Source organism: Bombus vosnesenskii, unplaced genomic scaffold (genome assembly GCF_011952255.1).
Source record: "Bombus vosnesenskii isolate JDL3184/JDL3185 unplaced genomic scaffold, Bvos_JDL3184-5_v1.1 scf7180000013788, whole genome shotgun sequence".
Classification (NCBI taxonomy): Eukaryota; Metazoa; Arthropoda; class Insecta; order Hymenoptera; family Apidae; genus Bombus; species Bombus vosnesenskii.
In genome coordinates this window covers 1,616,248-1,636,606 of record NW_022883218.1, presented here as the reverse complement: position 1 = coordinate 1,636,606, position 20,359 = coordinate 1,616,248, and the positions used below count along the sequence as shown (strand labels likewise).

Sequence of the window (20,359 nt, the reverse complement as noted above, 5' to 3'; positions counted from 1 at the left end):
AACAAATGAGAATAAAGTTGTGCTTTAATATCGCATTTGTAATCGAAATTGGTTCGAAAAATATGGTCAGAAACTAGGAGTTGAAATATTTAGTAAGCGATGTTAAAGTGAGAATGTCTTTCAATGGAAATAAAAGACGCATTTATGTTCATTTTGCCACATAGATCATTTATCATTTGAATGCTGCTGATTTGGATAAGAACTAGTGTTCGGAGTAAAAGCAATGTTGTTCGTAAAAATTTGTATATGCTAATTAGGAGCATAGATAAAATAAAAAATCATCAGTATAAAACATAATAATAAAAGATCATAGGATTGGCTGATTTAAACCCGTGCATCATCACAATCATCAGTCGTGGAAATGAGGAAGGAAATTTAATAAACGTAGCAGGTATCGGCTCAAAAATTTCATTGTCTGCAGCCGGCACGTTAGAGAAACGCGATTGTCAAGAAGAAAAAGCAGCAACAAGACAACCGTTTTTTCTTCCTCTTGGAAAAAATTACAAGGTCGTGATACCTAGAGAGAAATAAAAATAAATAAGACAGTAGTATAGACAGTGTAGCAAGGAAAAAAGACGCGAATAATGAAAACAAGGTCGACGACACGACATCGAAGAAATAGAGAATTGTATTAGAGGGTGGAAACTTGGACAAAACCACAGACAAGCGTGTTCAAACGGATGAAATGAGTACATCGAAGATAAACCGAAGAAAGCTGAAGGAGAAAAGTTCAGGAGACAAAGTACGGTTGATGAAATTGAAACGAGTGGTCGATATAAAGGTAAAAGATATTTATAGACGAGGAGAAGAAATTATACCAGTACCAAAAAGTTTTAGTTGGCAGTTCCTTTAAATTCTTAAAAAAATTTGAGATATAAATAACATCAAATTATTATTTAAATATCCGAAAATTCATGTACAATATCTCCAATTAAAAATTCATGTACAACATTTTCAATCAAATAAAAAACAAACGTATGCGCATTTACAATCGAATACCGTAGAAATATGTGTAATAATAATTTCGTAAACGAAAAACGAGCTTTGTTTAATTTTATCACCAAAATTATTTAGATTTGTCACAAGGCCTCTTAAATTAAATTGCAATCAAACAGGATTTATGCGTACAGCTGTGTCATTAACGGATTATTATAACCATTTCAGTTACAGCCGACACGCAATCGATCATAGGACAACAATTGGGAACTGACAATTGATAATCAGTCCCGGGGATACACGATGCACGCTTCATTCGCGAAGTTATCCACGTATTACGGAGCCCATCTCATCAATCGCAACCAATAAATGCGACGGCCGAGCAGTGTGCGACTCTGCGTTCGGATAATTTCACATCTATTAACTAGACTGCAAATCGAACGAGCTGAAATTCACTTCGAAATCCGCTGCTTTGCAACGTAAACAGTACCGTGCCATTTGCGATTCAGCTAATTTATACAATTATCCTTTGGACAGCATTGATATTCTTGTCGTTAAGGCATATCGAATAATGCTGCATCGTTCGATTGTAACACGTACGATGTATGCGTATGTACGACGGTCGTATGATTATACTTTTATCGGATAAATTTGGAATATGTAATTTAAATCGTTATGTACTTCAAAGCGATACATATATTTATCCAATGGGAAAATAATATCGATTTTTCATTGTACGGATGTCTATGCGAATTATGCTACCATAAATAAAATTAAAGAAATGGAACACGAGTAGAGACTCGTTTTATATACTAAATATTATAATGAGAAATTTACTTTAAATATTTTATATAGTTTTATGTATTTTAAGTATATGTAATATATATACTTATCAAGACCAATCCAATATTTCGTATAAAGTTGAATTATATCACCAGCGATAGAATTCTGGCTAAATAATAGCGAATTCCCTTCAATATTAAAGCAATTTTCCTCTTCATGAATTGCGCTAAAACTTTAAACGCTTGTTTCGTGAAGCTCGAAAAATTAGTCGACTGTTGGAAAAATACAATCGAAAAATTCCACGCGTGATACAGTTCTAATTACGTTTAAGTACATAAAATTAAATGTACCGTGTAATAGATAATTACAAAGAAGTATATTTGAAGTTCTTTATGTTCCTACTTTCTATCTTCTTACTACAAACGTTCTCAAAAATTAAAAGAATAATAATAAATCAGCTTGCTATTGATATTATACACATCGTGTTTTAATATCTTCATTTGGGTGATTTCACGCCAGATATGAAATTATTAGACGCCTGAACTGAACGGGGAAAATGAAACGTATCGGAGCGGCACTGTACGCCAGTTTATGTGATTACCGTTTTGATAAGGACGAATATGATTTATCAGTCTGATGCAGCATCCAATTTTAGTCACAAATTCGCACGAAAACAGATGCAGGTATCAGAGGAATGCCATACGTATACCTGGAGGCTCGCTCACTTCATTTTATATAATTTAATATATATATATATGTACATGTGAAAAATATTTGTGTGTGAGAAGAATATCGTATGATATGTGAAAATTAGGAATATAGAACGAAGCTTTGATAGACTCAAATTTTATATAAAATATTCAAACAAATAACAAATAACTAATATCTAGAAAGCGGATACATAACATTTCTATTATAAATTTCTTTTATTATCTTCAAGAAATAGTTTCATTTTTTGAAGTGCATATATACGAACGATCTTACAAATCTCTCTATCCTTTCAAATATCACTCTAACAACACAGAATTATGAAAGTTCAACAAGAATCTTACGAACGATAACGTCTAAAAATAAAGAGCAGCATTTTCAAATCATGACGTCAAAAAAATGTTTGAGATTAAAGGAGGCTTACAGCTTCAAATTCAAATATCAGCTACATCCGATTATACTCTCGAATATGAATTCGATACGTTGCACACAGGGAGAAAATTTACACACGAGCAGATGCGAAGATTGGTCGATTCTTGAAATCCCAACGAAAGACGAGCGAGCTGAACAATAGGTAAATGCACTTCCGCGAAGCATAGAACGCTAAACCCATGGCAAGCTGCGCGACTCGCTGAATCGGGAGTCGTGAAACAGTCGACAGAGTGAAGTGGAAATGGAAAAGCTTGAAAACGAGCTACTCTCTGCCGTTCGGCAAGTTTTCTTCCCCAAAAAAGAACGCACAAGGCAAACGGCCACTTCCACAGAGAAGTTCGTAACACGTTGAGAACACGTTTCTCTTCTCGTTCTTTCTGCTTCCTCTTTAGCCCTCTTTTTCTACCAATACTTACTATTAGTCGTGACTATTGAGAGAATCATATCGATTATGTGTAGCAAGTGCAGTGCGGCGTCAGTTAGTGGGAAAGAAGATTGTGATTGTGATATTAGATATGTTTGTGTTAGAATAGTCCGCAAATAATATACACTCGTCTACGAGACTATCTAAACACATGTGCGTTTAATACAATATTTTATAATATTTTGAAGTTACAAAACAAATATTGTGTGTCATATATCATTAATTATGAAATTAATTATGAAATTAGAATATAACATAGAAGATTGTGTCACAGGGTTACTAATTATAAAATTATTAAGTTCCGAGTAATTTAATCCTTGTTTTCAAGAATTTCATCGAGCTTGGTAATTTTAATCGAATTAACTCTATGGAAAACCGTGATAACACCAGCAGACAGGTAAAATCAAAACAGCCAATAAAAATATTTGCAGACGATACATGTTGATAGTGCCTGCGGGATGTGTTGAAAAAATATTGGAAGAAAAACAACAACAGAGGCGAAGATTTTTGCTTTTTTATATCGCGATACTGGGAGACTGGATTTGTCGCAAATATAATACACCGTTTACGGTACGCGTATAGCATTGGTCCGAAAAATAAGTCATTTTGAGAAATACATGAAAATAGCGCCGTTTCTGGTTTTCCTTATATGACGATGAATAATGGACGGATGGGTATTGTTTCTTCACAAAGCATGCATAGGGGTGCGTGCTTCCGCAATACACGACCTCATTTTTAGTAATTAAACAATCAACACATACGGAAAACACCGCGACAGAACGAACACGTACATAAATGCGACTACGAAAAGTAATTTTGTAACGAAATTCGGTCACGATTCAGTGTTCCTACGGAATAACCGCGAGAACTGTAGGGCGAATGTTAACTTACGCAATGTTAAATAATCAGGGAAAGAATCAATATTTCCATAGCCTTGATCAAAATTACCAATTTGTAATTTTTTTAATGAACTACATAACATGAAATATTTTTCTCTAAATAAAAATGTGGTAACGATCAAAGCAACTAAAAACCAAAATCACAAACTATAATAAAAAAATAGTAAGTTCTATGACATTCAGAATCGTCCGCTCAAATCAGCAAGACATCATGTTCAAATTCCATTGGCTTTCGCTTCTCCTATAACGATCAAAACATATTCATCGTTTGGTCGTAAACATATCAGCGAGTTTATAAAGCAAGATCTACTCCCGCAATCCAGCACCGATTTATCCCCTAGTAGCCGGCAAAAAATTGCTATCCCATCTTCCCTGGTATCAGCGTAATTTATCTACTGTAAAATATCAACTCTGGTATTACGGCGAGATGCGATCTTAACGAGACTGTTAGCGTTCTGTAGTCAACTGCAGACGTTGCAACGAACTAGACTAGTTTCCAGCAGACGCCTATTTCGCGACAATGAAAGAAAATCCATCATTCCAACATTAAAATCCTTTTCTACCCTCTATTCCAACTTTCCTTCCTGTCTTCCTCCCCTTTTTATTTTCCAGTCTTTTTTTTTTTTTTTTGCATTTCAATCCCATTTTCACGAGTTCCAGCCACACGAGACTTCACAGTCGTCCACCGTCACCAGAAACGATTTATGGAGATGGCGGTAACTTTTCAAACTAGCGAATAGCTTGGCTATGCCAGCCAATCAGAATTCCCGTGGCTACAATCATGCCAATTATAATAAGAATTTACGAGCGATCCAACCAACTCGGCTATCGACAAAGTGCTGTCCAAAGGGCGTGAAAGTGTCCGTTAGATTCTTCATTTCGTCCCGGTTTTACGGTTCGCTTTCTCCCCTCCCTTTCGCGAAATGTCCGATGGATTTACGAGGATAATTACACACTTCTTTCGCTGACTATTCGTCCTTCTCTGCAAACCGAGTGGCAAACCACTCTCCTCCGAACAGTTCTCTCCTTATTTTCATTATTCTTATTCCGTTTCCATTCACTGCTCCTGGAGTCTTCTCGACGAGTTCGCCCGAGTTTTTCGTTCGACGAACATTCAGTCGACTTTGTTAGATCGCGCATCGAGTTTCGACCATGTAACCCTGGTATCCGTATTACTCCAAGTAGTTTGGATCGATGCAAGTTCGTTGGAATCGCGGAAAATGGACGCGAACTTCGGGTTCCGGCGGCTTCTGTTTCTCGCGAATGGAGCTGTTCATCTTCTACAATGGTGGATGGAGCGCTCGATGCTCGGAACGATTTATTTTTCGCCCAGAACGAAATGGAATCGGGATACACCCCGGTAAAATGAACCGAACATATATTCGTACTTTCTTCGTAACAATAATTGGTCGATTTATTAGGTGTAGAAAAACGACATTATTCCCATCTTCTGGTTGTTTCGATTCAAAAATTCTTACTATTTTTGAACCCCGAGTTTCTTACAAATTATTTTAGTACCAAAAATTTATTTAAAAAGCCCTTGATATAATTTTATATATATCGTTGGATCACTAGAGAAGTATTAGGTAGTCCCAAAAGTTTCTTTCGTTTTATAAGGAAATAATCGATGTACAACACTTTTTGTTTTATATTATTTTATTAAACTACGTATGGTCCATTTTGTTCTCCTAATAATACAAATAGAAATAGTAGTTTCAAGAAATCTGTTTGAAATGCATAGAAAACGCATCCATTTTATTGATTGCCATTGTCTATATGACTACTTTTTCTGTATGACTATTTTTTTCAGTTATATGGTAATACTAAACGTCATAAGTTAAATGTCGAAATTGTGAATATACTAAAAGGATGGTCAGACATGAATTTAAATTAATGAATGGAGTATAAAACTAGGAGTTCGAAATCTCTTCTACATATAGTGATCTTATAGAGTGATTCAATTCATAGTAAAAAACAGATGCTTAATTGATAATATTGGAGAACTCTATGGAACGTTACTCCTATACAATATCCCACAAGTCGAAAAATATTCATGATTTATTACTATCTAATAAACAGCATATCCTACAGTAAGAGGTATCCAACTATTTTGCATAATCACTTCCAGGAATCTTTATGGAGTTCCCATTACATATCGTTATCCATTATTCATTGATCTACAAAAAGGATCGTTACCGTTTAGCTGTTTGACCCGGTGAAATAAAAAAACGTTAATTATAAGTGCTTGATGCGCTTACTCCTATTTCCGTCTACCTTTTCAAGAGTTAAGAACAGTATCGATAACCAACTAAATCTCATTCGACTATTGCTACGCAGGAGAATTCTTCGCCTTTCATTTTGCACTACTGTAACGTGATTCAACTATGATCTAACTGCAACACGTGTACTTACACAGCGTTCACCTAATCATATTAAGTCGACATCATATTAAGTATATGCATAGAATGTTTGACAAGCAACTAAAGGGATAAACATAACCATAAGTTGATTCGATTGTTTGAATATGAAATAAGAAAAAACTGACTTAAAAAATATCATTTAAAAATAAATAAAATAAGAAATCATTGACTCATTTATATTAAAGGTGATTTGAGGAATATTGCAATAGAAAATTGTTTAGTGTAATATGTAATCTCCTTAGTAGCATTTGATTTTTACTTAGAATATTATTGTATTCAAGCAGTGTTTATACATATATGTTTGTCTGTCTGTCAAAAAGTCCGTTTTTCTGTCAGATTTATCAAAGCAGAGAAATTAAAAAATTATATTCGAATAAACGTTTTCGGAAATTAACACGTTTCACGAGTTTCGTAATTAAAATTGTAACATAAAAGTAGAGCACAAGTAAGATAGAATTAAAGTAAAATTGGATGAGAAGTAACAATAAAACGAAGTAGAAGCAATTGATGCGACTTCCAACTTACTCCACAAATGTTGTACAGTTCGATATTACATCGCTCTTCCATGTCTTTAACATTCATTTAAGTTTCCTTACAAACTGTCCGATACGACGAAACAAATGCAAAAGACTTTTCGTAATAAACTGCAATCTCTCGGAGATTGCTTTTAAGTTAGCAGAACTATCAGAAAACACGTCTTTTATACGAAAGCTTTCTATTCGAAACGAATTTCTGTTACTTCGTGAAATTTTAACGATGTTTCATAAGATCTTCGATGCTCGTTCTCGTTATTGCATTCCTGTTATCGATAAGAATATTCGAAAATTTATAGAACAAGACTACGTTGCAAAATTTGCATGAAATAATGTGATGCACAGAAAGTAAACTAATTTATATTAGAATGCTGATCCTATATCTGGAGTATATTGCCTTGAAGCAACACACTTCTGGCGTAGCAAGTTTAATATGCGTGAAAATGCTAGTATCACAGACGTACTTATATATACATGGTGCTAGCATTGCAACTTTAACTTCATCAAGCGATTACATTAATTATTGTAGACGGTCGCACTTAGATTTCCTCGAGAGATAAAGGCAGAGACGTATGATTAAACGCAATTTCTACTAAGAAAAACATGTTACTTCAATGGCATAGATTTTATACTACCAACTTGTTTTGTTCATTATAAATTTAAAATATACAGAGGTGGATAAAAAAATGATGAAATGAATATTTATACGATATAGACACTATTTTAATTTCAGAAAATATCTATTTTATGCAAAGGTAATTTATTAATTTATTCCATGCGATATAAATAAAAATGATGAAACGTATCTTTGAAATTTTCATCTATGATATTGACTCTGCAAACTATTTCTGCAAGTATCTATTTCATTCGACAATAATGTACTTCTTTGCTTTCATATTTCCTATTAACTCTAATTTAGAAATTTCAAAATTAATTTAACAGATAATATAATTTATCGTAATAACGTATAAATATCAATTTTATATTTTAGAAATAGATTATCTATATCTATTAAATTACGCTTCTAATGCAATGCGGAATTATTCGACTAGTTTCAGCATTTATCTCATCGAATAGATCGATGACGTTCTGACTAATATACATATTAAATACATTACAGAACTTGAAATAACGATTTACATAAACGTTTGTCTCAGCAAGGAAAAATTTATGAATATGCTGTACTCGTGTACATTATTACATGTTTCTCTATTCATAAAAAGGCAAAAGACATATCCGGAGAATATTATTTACCGAAATAACGTGTATTTGCGATTATTCTGCGATTATTTGCAAATATTTTTCGATATTCTTGATAATATTTAACATAAATTTTTGTTTCGAAATAAGAAACGTATTTAGTTCGATCACTTTTTATTTTCAACACTTTTTGTCAATGCAGCGTCTGCTTTACATGTGCTGACAGTTTACAGAATCCCATAAAAGAGAAATGCCGCATCTATGATGTCATTCACGATGTTTCAACGAAAAGACATAAAAAATGTGTAGGATTTAACGCAGTTAGTTGGACCAGATTGCTGAACCAAGTACGGGGATCGGAATATTGAGACATCTTTTCACAATATGAACAAGGACGCTTAAGCTTGGAAACTTCTTTACGATACCATTTTAAGACGGTAGTAAAACTCCGATCTGATTAAAATTCATAACGTTTCGTAATTCATACTTCGTTTGTACGTAGAAATGGAATAGGATGAAACAAGAAATTGAGATTTCGAAATTGCCAGCAAAAAAGTAAAACTGAATTGTTTAAGTATAATATATGATATATCATTATCATTATTCAATTTAACTTGTTACACGTTTATATCAGACACTGGGGAGAATGAAATAAAACTTCTTTCTTCGTATTAATTTTACGTTAAACATCTTTTGAAACCCATTACAAATTCCTTTCGTTTCCTAGAATGAGTATAAGATTGAAATATAAAATTCGAAGTTCGTAGCGGTATTAAGCGCTTTACACGTACAATACATTTGTATAATAACGTTTCACACCTCACATTTAGTAATTTTAGTTAGTTTAATATTATTATACTTAACCGAAAACTTCCAGCAAAGGTTAGCAAAAAATATCAGAAATAAACTCACCCAAGTATTCCGCCGGTATAACCGGTTGACCCAAAAGGAGCAGCAAAACAATTGTCAACATGATGACACGAGTCACTCGACCTCAAGACAGCACCAATTATCGTCTTGACATTCGGCGCACACCGTGTAAGCTCTCAGTCGACGTGACACAAACACCAGCACATCACAAGCGCTTTCTCACCAATGAGCGAGAATTAAGTCAAGTTGGACACTTTCAAAGGGACGAAAGTATAAAAGTAGCGCGTAAACAGAAGAAAATCACGCGTCGAAGAACGATCGCAAATTCGTCGAATTCAAATCGACGACCTTGAGTATCGAGCCGGTCCGTTTCACCGTGTCATGCATATTAAGCATAAAATTGGTGAAATTTTCAACATATACACCGTATCACAAACTAATGTAATCTCATTCAGTTCGTTAATATAATCTCAATAAAACGCAAGAACGAATTAACCGTTACTTATAATGGCGATTGCTCACTAATTTGATGTCGAGTATCGTGTATCGAGTAACGTGTGAGTATCGATGTTCGATAGATCAGAGTATCGCGATTTCTGTAAAGACACTGTTCACATAACCTTCCAACACTGGTCACGTGGTCTTCTGAGCAAACGTCGTTTCACTGACACATGTTTGTCAGAGAAATGCTATCCACCATCACTCAAACGCATGCTGTCAATTGTGCGTGAAAACAAAGTAGATTTGAGCGGTGGAAGAATGTCTTTCTTTTCGTTGCACACGATCATCGACAACGATCGAATCGAGGCGAGTTAGCAGCGGAGAATGTATCCAACAATAAATGTCAAACTCTCACAGTGACACTGTACACTATGAAACCGGTCGATAAAGTCGAGCGTCACTTTTTCATTGGTTTTTTCTCACTGACGATTCGTGAACAAATGACGAGCGAATTGCGACGATGTTTAAAAAAGTAATCGAAAAGGCAACGGACAAAAAATGAGGAACACCACATGCATTCGGTTCGACGTTCGGCGCGCGACTGACGGCCGGGACGATTTCAAACTGGGCGAAGCGTGACGTCACAGTTGTACGCACCCGCGCGCTCTCCGTTAGCCAATCAGCGGTTGCCTACCGCTTCGACGATCTGCATTTATCTCGGAAGCCGTGCTCTTCGACAAAGATGATCATGACCTCGTAAATCTTGACCGCTGGTCAACGATTGGTAAGAGTTACTGTTAGTGCATTTACTTTAACATTTAACCCTTTCGTTGATCTTATGTATCGTGGTGTTAAATTGGAATGTGAGAAGCTTAAATTTGTTTGTGGTAAGAAAAAGTAATATGAAAGTACTTACCTAAAAATGTGTATATATCTACAACAAATTAAAAAGGTACTTAGCGAGAAAAGAAGAGAAGTGTCGCTGCAGTTGATGTGTTTGCACGTAAGTGATATCAATTTTAAATTTTACAATTTAATTATATAGGTAAAATGATACTCGTGTATGAAACTATAAATGAGTATCATATAAAAACTGTTAAATGAGGTTAGTAATCTTGTTAATGATCAGTTTGTATAGATTATATTTTCATCTTTTATTCTGAACTATTCATCTCAGATACTCTATATACTAATAATGTATGTACTACTATATGAATTAATACATATTCATTTATAAAACAGGAAAATTTTTTGCAGAATTAAATGGTAGTATACAGAAAGAGCTTCAATAGAAGTTTTTAACAGAAAAAGTAAATACAAGACTTACAACTATGACAATGATTTTTTGTCAAAACATTTGAATTAAACATATAAAATGATACGTATCTTTACAATCCAATGTAGATATCGCAAGATGCTATGTGCTATCTATAAATCAAAATGGGTTAATTACCACATGACATTTCATAAATATTCTTGGTTGGATTATTCTTTGTCTAATATCATCTTAAAGAACAATTAAGAAAACAAAGCTCATAGACAAGAACTTCCAATAATTTAAGAAGATTATAGAGAAATATTTTTAAACATACCTAATTTATTTTAGGTTCAATTAATCTGATATATTTTCGATTTTATAAATTTTCTATATATCGCGTTCCTTAATTGAGTTTAGAAGAAATATTAATATATATATATATATATATATATATATATATATATATATATATATATATATATATATATATATATATATATATATCAATATATATATATATATATATATATATATATATATATATATATATATATATATATATATATGTCTGCATTGATATCTTTTATTGAATAATAAATTTGATTTTTCAAAATTTACTTCAAGGATATATAGAGGGCACGTGTGTAGTAAAGGATGAGCTTTTTATTTTGCATTTTTATTTATTACTGTTTCATCAATGAAAGTTGTTGCCTTAGTGACCACGTGAAGTTTCATAATGCTACACGGAGATAGATGGTCGCATAAATCCTTAGATGTATCGTGATCTATGACGTCGATGCACCATCTGTCACTCAGGAATTATGATTTACATAATACAGTTTTCAACAGATGGTATTTCTTGCAACGAATTTTTGATCGCGGAATTCGAGGCAGAATATGGTAAACGAGAAATAAATTTGCTCCATTTATGCCTCCATTAGTTGTACTTCGAAGCAATTTCTAATTCGTTAGTCAACAAATAAATCTCTTAACGTTAAATATTTGGAGTTTTCAGTTCATTTTAAAAACAACGACGTATCTAAGAATAAAAATGTTTCAAAGCAGTGATATTAATAGAGTACCGTAAACTAGACAATTTTGTGATTTAAGTAGGACGAGGATGTTCTTTTTCGAATAGCTGCTATTAACACGATCATCTTGAAATAGAATTTCCGGGAACGAATTTCACAAGCCGCTAAAACGTAATAATGTTGTCAGGAGACAGGAAGTTCGTTCAAATCTTTGGACACCGCCATCTTCAGTGCTTCATAGTCACATTCTTGAAGTAATTGTCAGTTAGAATGTCGGCGATAGCTACCAATGTGAAAGAACTACCTTCAAATATTCGAATATTTGACGTTTTCTGATGTATTATTACATTAGTTCTTTTTAATTTTTTGAAAAAAGAGGAAACTTTCAATCATCTCATTAGTTTTAAATTCATCTCATTCTTCGTTTATCCGATCTTATAGAAATAATACATAACTTAATACTACATAATTATTATACATGATGTAAAAATCAAATTGAAGAATATAAAAAGTAATGGATAGCTGGAGGCTGTTTATGCATTTATGGAAAATCGCAAGATCCAAAGCTACATAGAATGGATATAGTATGCAGAAATACTTTCAAGTATAGTGATCGTGATAATATTTAATGGCGAAACAAATCTCTGTTTAGGTTCTATTCCTTTAACTATACTCATTAAAATTTGGATTTGCATAAACATGTACAGTCTAGTAATAAATATTGCACTGACTAAACAGAAAAATAACGTGAAATTAAAATCTCGTTCCGTTTGTTCTTTTACATATTTTTGTATTTTGTCTCGTCATCTGTTTCTTTGTTTATTAAGCTCTGTAGACAAGATGTTAGCGTAAGATGTAAACGTTAAGTTGAGAACTCCATACATTATATCGCGAAACATAAAAATCAGATTAATGTATGTAATACAAGAAACATTGACTAGAAAAATAAAACAAAATTAAAATGGCGATATATGTATTGTTTTACTACAGTACTATTTTGTATCATGGGATTTCTATAAGCTTTTGAACCCTACATAGCATACATGATCGTAACTCCTTACGAGGTTTAATGTCGTAAAGCTTAACGCCACCACGGGACGTGGTATTTGCACAGACATGATTGCTCAGAACACGCTGGCAGGATGTGAGGAACTCATAAAATTTTCGACCACAGTGTCAATCTTCTTAGCGGTGGTACACTCCGAAAATCTATAAATATTTAAGTCCTTTTATTGATTTTCAAATTGACCGTGTCGATAAAATTGGATCCGAAACATTTATGTGATATACGCTTTTAGATCCTTTCGTTCATATCCGCAGGAATTTATTTTTATATTGTTTTTCCTCATATTTAATTCCCTGGAGAAAATATCAAATATTACTATTATTACTAATATTATATCTCAGATTATATGGAAAACGATCAACTGAATTTTTTATTGGATTTTCTTGACAACATTTGTTTGAAGTTTAAATAGACATAATGAATAATATCTACTTTTATAGTTATTTTTTATTTTTTTTTATAATTGATAATCGAGTAAAAAACACTTCGTTCGCAACATAATATACATTTCCTTGTTGTTTCAATTTCGCTAAAACCTAAGCTCCAAAACTGAAGTAATTTCTTTATAAGCGGAAAACACAAACTAAATGAGTATTGGAAAACGTGATCTACGGTGCAGTATTCATTTCCCTCTACTCGAACCGTATTTACCGCAAATTGCATTTTGATCGTTTAACGCTTTTCTCCCGTATGTGACCGGGGGAAACGAGATTTCGAGTGTAATATACATGCGGATCACATCATGTCGAACAGTCGGTTGCGTCTGCGCGATAAACGGAAGTGGGTGGGTAGACTTTGGCTCGGGTCATGGTTTCAAAAGGGTGAAAAGCCAATGTCCTGAAATAAGACATAGGTATCTATCCTGGAATCATATGATGTATCTCAAATTTTATTGTGACTTTAAAATAAAAAATAAAAAATGTTAGGAAGAAAAATAAATCGAAAGAAAAAATGAAGTGTTCTTTTCTTTTTAATATTTATTAATTACTCTGAAGTATATCTAGTTAAATTAATATGAAACACATGTTGTGACATTAATCATAAATTTAATAATTTTGTTAATTTTTATGGAGTCTATCAAGAACCTCAATATAAATACTTCAATCCATGAAAAGTATCTTAAATAAAGTATCATAATTAATATTATTAAATTAATATTGTATATAAACAAGGACTAAAAATCTAGCTCTACAAATTTCCGTTAAAGTAATTCATTACTAGATAAACATATAATTTATAAAATCATGGTATTTTTGTATTTATGGTGCAATTGAATATAAGGTTCTAAACGCTGAAATTCAAAACAAAGGTTGTATACACTTTGCCTCAACAGGATACCGTGCAATCAGCAGATGCCTATAAGGTTATCATTTTACCGTAGGTTACATGACATTCATTAAGATGATATCCTAGCAGCCATGAAATGAAACTTACGAAACATCCGTTATTAAAAGCTGCACAGAGGAACCTCTCAAAGTTGTTTCGTGTTCTACTTTAGCCGTGACTAATTACGATATAATGTGGTTTAAATTATATACACGTAGGATGTGTTGGCAAAAACGTCGAAAATTTGAGAATCAAGCAGTCGGTTATTTAGAAATAATCAATTTAGTTAACAAGATCAAGTTAACAAACAAAAGACCATATGAAAAACCGATGTAGGAATACCTACAATAATATAAATACGCGTATTTTTCATAATGTTTCATTTAAATAATAAATTTTGTAATCCCCTGTTTTGTTTCAAATTTTTAGAATGGTTTGATAATTTTCGAAATTGCAATTAAGATACCCGTGTCTAATAAAAAGGCAGGAAAAGTTAAACAAAGCCAAAGGAGCGATACCTGTTGACTCCTTGAATGATAGAGCGCTATCAAATCTCATACAGGAACTGACAGTCTTTCCTGTAGCTAAGTAGGGAGGCCATGTGCATCGATATTTAGGTACCCTCGGTAAGAACCATCCAAAAATATACGTAGGGCCATCTGGTCCAGTTATGGTAATTTTATTTGGTGAGCCAAAACTGTGTACTGCACTACAGAAACAAAATCCTTGCGCCACAACATACATAAACTGTATTTTATTTATAGAAGAATCGTGCACATCCAAACTTGACGTTTACTTTAAATATTGTATGCCACGTGCCTCGGTTGCCTCGGATTTTTTGTTCGGTTCACACTTCGGCAATGCAAAGAGCCTGAAAAACACAAATATATATAATATGTAAAATTTTACAAACAAGACAGCAATTTTTCAGCAGAATAAAAATGGCAAAGGATTTTTCAATCTTTTATGTTATTTCTAACTGTGTTTAGTCATAAACAATAAGCGTTAAAAAATTTGAGGTTTTTAGGTTTCTAAAAACAAACGTACATTAATGGACATTATACAGTAATACAAACAAACTAAACATACATAAAATATTTCCCTACTTTCTTAGTTTTTAATTACAATTTGTTTTATACTTGAGAAAATAAAATGTGGCAGGTTAGTTACGCCAATATTTATGTAGGATGTTTACCGTTCTCGTAATAAAATTACCACTTTAGTTACAGAAAGGCTACTAAAGCGGTATACGTGTATTACTGCCTTATACTGCCAGCTGAGCTCGTAAAGTACATCCGTCGCATTTGAAGTTTGTTTTAGCGTTTCTAATTTATTGTCTTTTTGATGCTCGTATCCGCGGAAACAAGGGCATATAAAAGAACGAAGAAATTGCTTGTTATAATTACTTAAATACATCTTAATTAAAATTAAGTAAGACATTATAAAACATTTAAATCTTAAATTCGACAATGCTCCACTCTGTATATTCCATTCTAAACTATTTCATTTTGTCTTATAACATCTTTTTCGTGCTATGTACAATGATCTTTTTCCGGAAACCTATAGTTGACCCATATCTGCCTACCAAAGTAAATATTATATTTCCTTATGTTTTTTCTATGAGTGTCGTAGCGGCCATAGACATATACGTTTCACCTTTTCCAATCGTTTGCTCAAGAAAACCCTTTCTTTAAGGACTTCTCAAACTTTTTGTCTAATTATCACCTTATCTAAGCGTTCGAATTCAGTACTTCTTAGGTCAAGGTTGTTACCTCAACCTCAGACTTCACTTTCTTTTCCGTGGTTCGAGACACTGTCATTTGTGTTCCCACACATTCTTCAATTTCGATAGTAAACTTTCATTCGCATTTTCCGTATGTGGGTGGCATTTACTTTAAGGGTTTCTCTGACCTTTCTTAAAATATCTACGTAAGGTGTTCTTTCTTCTTTATCACTAGTGCATTAGATCAAAGCGTTTGACTGTAAGTGTGCATGTGAGCAAGGACATATATGTGTGGTTTATATTTTGAACCTAATGAAGCAGAAAAAAAACACGAAATACAGTCTCTTTTACCAAGGTGCGACCTAGTTTATCCATTTTAAGTGGAATTTCTTTGCGTTTGTCAACGTTAATATTTGAATCACTTTTACCTATAGTTTTACATTTTATTCACGTCAAAGGATTTTTATTAACATCGACTGATTTCTTCTATGCTTTCACGTCTATACATATAATCACATGTTATTTCATCGATGTGTAGGTACATATTTAATTTTGAGATATAATATACATATCGTTTAAGATAATAATTTTTAAATTCATTGTCAACGAAAATGAGAAGCGTTTCTGGTCAGATTACGTTTACCAAAAGAAAGATCCGATAAAAAAGCTGGCGATTCGATGGGAGGTTAAATATTCAAGTTTTCAATGCATTAACGAAGCAACCTGAATCCGACATATGTATCGCGCCAGATTAAATATGCACGCACTATCTGCGAATAAATATCGATTTTACACAGGGACATTTTTCTCGGCGGAGAATGTTTGCGAATACCGCAAAAACATCAAAAAACGAGATACTGATATTTCAGGACTCTCGATTTTCAATGGGAAAACTCGTTTACGTCAAACATTTCTTCTCTCAACGCCATCGATGATTTACAAAGAGCTTTCAAACATTCGTACCGATATTTAAGTTCGTCCTTTCTATAAATGTTTTCACTAAAAATAATGAAAAACGTCGTCTAAAATATTTTCAAATTTACCAAGATACGAAATTTTGAATACACAGACTCACGAAAGTATTCGAACGGAAGCATTCTTATAGATTTTATGAATATATTATGTGTATTACTACCATAATAATAAACTTCAATATTCAATAGGCCGGCTTTAATACATATTATATGCTGCTCATTCGTGCTGTATCTTAATTTTTTACTACATGTATATGTTTGCAATAAATATCTTGTAACTTTTATACATATTTTTTGATTGATTTCAAATTTTACCAATAATCATGACAGTATTCATGAAATTTTAGACTATTTTATACATCACATAAAATATAATACAAAAACAGAAAAATGTTCTGCGATAAGTGTTCGAATACCTTCATGAAACGGTGTACCCCGAATATATATGGTGATTATATGCAAAGGATTAATAATTAAAATCGGATGTAATCGACAAATCAGCCGCATTCCATTAGCACGATTAACGTTTCAGTGGCACTACGAAGTGAACGCATAGAAACGGTATTAATTAAACCACGTCGCAGGATTGTTAATGGAAACAGCGTGAAGTTCGGGATGTAAATCGCAATAATTTTATACGTTTGCTCGGCACGCTGATACGTACGGCAATAATCGTAAATTCCATCACGTGTTTACTCCGCTTCCGGTTACTATTTATCGCGACGCGTAAAGCACGCTAAGCAGATTACATGCCGCAACTTTGCTGTTGCCGCAACGGTGAAACGATCGCATTCGCGTCGAAAATTCATCAAACTTTGATAACGTCGAACGAGAGTTCTCGAATCTGGTTCAATCTCTTTTTGTTTTCGTTCTTTGTTATTTTTCTGCGTTTTTTTCGTCCGCTTTTTTACTTCGCTTTTTTTGTTTTATTTTTTAGCGAATCGAGCTCCCGATCGTTGCGTATACCCGTCGATTACTCCGGGAATCTCCTCGTTTGTAGAACTGCCGTTCGTGCTCGCCATCTGGTTCGGTGTGTCAATTACAAAAAACAAACGAGACACGTAAATCATCGTTACCCGCGAGCACACTGCCGATGCTGAGGTTGCAGCTCTCGCGGGGCTACGAAAAAATGTGTCCCATCTATTTTGACGTTAGATCGAAGCGAATCATTGGGGTTGCGAACGTTTTATTTCCCAAACAATCTTCGGGCGAGGGTCTCGAAGCGGAAGCCAGGATCCTCGCTAAAAATGTCAGCAGGTGGCTTACCCGTCCGCTAAGACGTCAGAAAATGCTGTCTCTATTGTTTTCGTGGTTGTATTGCCATCAGTATCTTAACAATCGACTTTTAGCAACTCGAGATAGGTAGTTGATTTAAGAATTTTTAACTGTAGAGTGCGAGATTTATGATGAGATGATTAACTGAATAATAATTCATGAACTGTGAATTCTGAGCTATGAGTTACTATTTTATTAAATTATATGTAATTGGTTATAAAAGTGTATTTCATACAAAATTATATCATATTGATAATGAAAGATTAAAGTATAAGATAAATTTCTTTCCTTCGTTCAGCGCCTGGTTTTTACATGATTAAATCATAGCCGAAGGTTAATACCGAAAGCCATCACTAAATTATAGAAAAATGTTACAGATGTAGGTCATTTTGAGTAAAATAGTACTAGATACCATTATAACAGAGTTGATTTAGCCCTTTCGTATCCACAGAGTACGACTTTCGCAATTCCGTGAAGTTACTGCTCTAACACGTGTTACAGAACCTTCTCTGAGACTGTTCAAACTTCTTCCTGCCTAGCAGAAGCTATCTGCGAAACGTCCGCTATCATTCTTCTAATCGATAATCTCTCCATTTGTTTCACGATTTCACTTGAAAGTCAAAATCAATCAGATGAACAAGGTTGTAATTGGAATGTATAAAGAGATTGTTCCAAAAACAGTTTCAACGCCATATAGTTAAAATCCTCTGATACCATTAGTTAGTAAATTATTATGAAAGAGAGTCTTAATATAGGATTTATGCGAATCTTCCCTACCGAGACAGCTAGAATTTTATCTGGGAAAGTTCTTTCGACGAAATACGCGCAAAAATTAAAATTCAAAAGACATTGAGACAAGGACTCGTATTTGGCGCCGCGGCAGGAGCACTTCAAAGCGATCAACGAAGAAACGATTCCGCCGGGAACGCGTGTGGTATTGGGATCGTCGAAGGAAGCGAGAACGATTGACTTCTCAAAACAATCCCCGCGGAGAAATGCCAACTGTCCGATCCAGGTTTCTGCGGCGGCGTTGAGGAACGAAATCCGCGCTTTCACGCTCGGTAAATTCGAGCCTGGGAATTTTTCATAAATTAGACAGGTGACGGTGCCGTTAAAGTCCTGGTGAAAATTCTGAGAACGCCATAAATAAAGGGAAGGTTCGCTTCCACGTCGGCCGTACTTTCAGCACCTTGGTTAGTTTATGCCGCCTCGTCGTCCCCTCAAGAATGAAAGACGAGGATAGAAGGAACGGATAAGGTGAACGATGCCGCGACGAAAAAAACGCGAAGAAAGAGAAGCGCTGACGGGCTTGAAAGGGAGAAAAGTTCGCGCTCTTGAAATCACATTTTTGTTCTTTTCCTTCTTTTACGCTACCGAAGCTTAGCGTCGAGCAATTATCGTGGCCTGACCCACGTGAACACGCGAAAACACGCTATATAGCGGATTAGTTTCTCTTCTTGATAAAAAGTTTGTAGAGGGGAAAGAGTAAGAGCGAAAGAAGGATCCTGCACGAATGGAATTATTGATGTGCATCATAGATATTCTACTCGTTGTATACAGTATTTTGTTTTGTACGCGGTGTATTAAAATCATGGTAACATATAATACTAGAACTATCGATTGCTAAAGTAAAATAGAATCAAAATGAAAAATATATTAAAAAATATATGCGCATAATTACAATGGAAGGGGAAAAATGTCCGGACATTTTACAAAAAATCATTCAAACGTCCAGGATTGCACGATATTCGTGGAGTTCACTATACCATATATCACTCATAAGTATATTTACAATTACACCGCAAGCTCTAAGAAGCTCTCAAAAATATTTATGAAGCAACTGTACACCTGGCAAATCAGCCATTGAAGCTGAAAGTTCAACTACTTGAACTTTTTCATAACTACGCATGGTCGTAATAATTTCTTCCCGGTGGAAGTTTGCAAGAATTTATGGGATATCTTATCTCTGAAATTTCGTGATTACGCGAAACATATTATGCGGTCTATTCGTACGATGAGGAAAATCATTAATCTTCTTGGCTTGATATCGGTTTTTATAT

At 33.9% G+C, this 20,359-nt stretch overlaps 1 protein-coding gene across 1 annotated transcript in view; it reads right to left on the bottom strand.

The window, feature by feature from the left end:
- The window catches only part of LOC117238943 (protein eva-1), a 336,187-nt gene extending 325,924 nt beyond the window's left edge, over positions 1–10,263 (bottom strand). The window contains exon 1 of the mRNA XM_033504147.1: positions 9,248–10,263. The gene's annotated coding sequence lies outside the window, so the exon portion shown is untranslated. The remainder of the gene's footprint in view (positions 1–9,247) is intronic.
- Positions 10,264–20,359: the final 10,096 nt, after the last annotated feature.